Source organism: Perognathus longimembris, chromosome 21 (assembly GCF_023159225.1).
Source record: "Perognathus longimembris pacificus isolate PPM17 chromosome 21, ASM2315922v1, whole genome shotgun sequence".
In the NCBI taxonomy this organism is placed as follows: Eukaryota; Metazoa; Chordata; class Mammalia; order Rodentia; family Heteromyidae; genus Perognathus; species Perognathus longimembris.
In genome coordinates, this window is record NC_063181.1 from 30,211,796 (window position 1) to 30,214,392 (window position 2,597).

Consider the following 2,597-nt stretch of genomic DNA (forward strand, 5'->3'; position numbering starts at 1 on the left):
GCCAGTTTTTACTTTAGTAATTTTCTTGATAGGGTCTTGCGGATTTTCCCAGGGTCAGCTTTGGACTATAATCTTATTTATGTGTCTCCTAGTAGGTAAGATTATAGGCATGGACCACCATAGCTGGCCTATTTGTTGAAAAGGAATCCTGCTAATATATTGCCCAGGTTGGCCTCAAACTCAAGTCCTCCTGATGTTTCCGTCCTGTGTGGCTGGATGGCATGTGTGGACCACCATTCCAAGTCTGAATCTGTATCTTTTTAAGGTCTCCAGATGACTCCGATGCTCTGGCAGGCTTGAGAAGTACTGATATTACACAAACAACACACATTGTATTGTGAGGGACCTAGGTTCCAATCAGAACAAGATGCTTAAATCTCTTTCAGTCTCTCACATGAAAGTAAGAGTAGCCAAGTGCCTGTGGCTTGTGCCTATAATCCTTGCTACTCAGAAGGCTGAGATCTGAGCACTGCCATTAGAAACCAGCCTCAGCAGAAGAGTCTGTGAGACTCTTGTCTCCAATTAACAACAAAAGAGATGGAAATGGAGCTGGTAGAGCACTAGATTTGAGCAAAAAAAGCTCAGGTATCAGGATCTAGGCCCTGACTTTAAACCCTAGAACCAGAGAGAGAGAGAGAGAGAGAAAGAGAGAGAGAGAGAGAGAGAGAGAGAGAGAGAGAGAGAGAGAGAGAGAGAGAGAGAGAGAGAAAACGTTGTGGCTCATGACTGTAATTCTAGCTAGTCGGGAGATTGAGATCTAGAGGATTTTAGTTTGAGGCCAGCCTGTGGAGAAATGGTTAGATTCTATGTCCAAAATAACCAGCATAAAGGAGGAGTTAGAGTCAATGCTCAGGTGGTAGAGCACCAGCCTAGGAAATGAGAAGCCCTGAGTTCAAACCCCACTACTGAGCAAAACAGAAACAAAAAAAGGGAGTCTTAACAGTCCTACTTTGTATCTCGACTCTAAGATTGGAGAAAGGCAATCTAGCATGGATTGGTTAGTGTTTAATAAATGGTAGCCAGTGACACTAACAATGGAAATGGTGATTGTAGACTACAATGCACTATATAGCTTGGCTGTGAGGGGCAGGAGAGAGGGACCAGTAATACAAGTGACAAAGGGATGGATAATGTCTGCCTTGAATATTATAAGGTAGTAGGATTTGAGATGTCTGCAAGCTAAGACACAAGAGGAGTTCTGACAAGCCTAGATTTTGGAGTTAACAGCAGGAATTGTCTCCAAATGGCAATGGGAGGCTCAGCTTTGGCCTGAGGAGACACTGGTAAGGGTTAGTTGGGGTGAGGGAAGATGCTCAGGGGTTGATCCTACAGTTTCTCCCCTGAGACACAGGAAGTGCTGTCACATGCAGAGAGAAATAAGGTTCTTCAGAAGAGAAAAGCAGCATTGAGAGTCTGAGGAGCAAGAAGAAATAGATAACAAAACATATCTGGGGGCTGGGAATATAGCCTAGTGGCAAGAGTGCTTGACTCGTATACATGAAGCCCTGGGTTTGATTCCTCAGCATCACATATATAGAAAATGGCCAGAAGTGGCGCCGTGGCTCAAGTGGCAGAGTGCTAGCCTTTAGCAAAGAGAAGCCAGGGACAGTGCTCAGACCCTGAGTCCAAGGCCCAGGACTGGCAAAAACAAACAAACAAACAAAACATATCCGGTTGGCTGGGTATCAGTGGCTTCGCAAGAACCATATTGGTCAGAGGTCTTCTGTGATTGCTATTTGACAGAGATAAGCCAAGGCTTAGACAGGTTAAATAACTTGCCTAAGGTAACACAGCTAACTAGTTGCAGAATAGAATCTCAATGTCAGATCTACTTAATTCCGGAGCTTCGGTTCTTAAACTGTGGTGCATAACTTGTCCACTGGTGTTGGATGGCATCAGCTAACAAATGAAAGTTTCTGTTTCATGCGGTGGAATCTCTGAGGCAGGCACCTTTGCAATCACAGGTCCCCAGTTCTTTCTGGCCATCATCTGCAAGGTTGCTTCATGATCCGAACTGACCTGTGGAACTGCAACCCTCATGACTACAGTCCAGAAAACACAAAGCCGCAAGAAGTGAAAGAAAGCTGTCCCTTCTAGGTAGCAGAGAGTATCTTTAAACTCAGCATCCTCTTACCTCAGCCTCCCAAGTGCTGGGATTACAGGTGTGGACCATAATGCCCAGTTCTGCTGTCCTTTTGAGGAGCCTTTCCTATGTGTTCTACACAATAACTCTTGCTTACATATCATCCATAAGTCTCCCTACACTCAAGAGAAAGGCATATTTGGCTCTGCAGAATATGACTGAGTCCACTTTTGAGGTAGAAACAGTGCTTGCCATATACCTAATCCCACATACACTTGGAAATTTGGGGAGCAATTTGCTTATTTTCATTTTATTCACTACAAGCCAGGTAGTTTCCTTAAATGAACCTCGCCCCCTTTTTGCACTTTATTGGTTTAAAACTTTTGCATTCAGCCCTGCGAAATGCAGCCTTTTGCTGTCAGAGGCTAGTTTATACTAACTGGGCACACTGAGAATAGTCTAAGTAACTGCTGTTATCAATCTTCCAAGGCTCTTGATTGACTCCATTTTACAG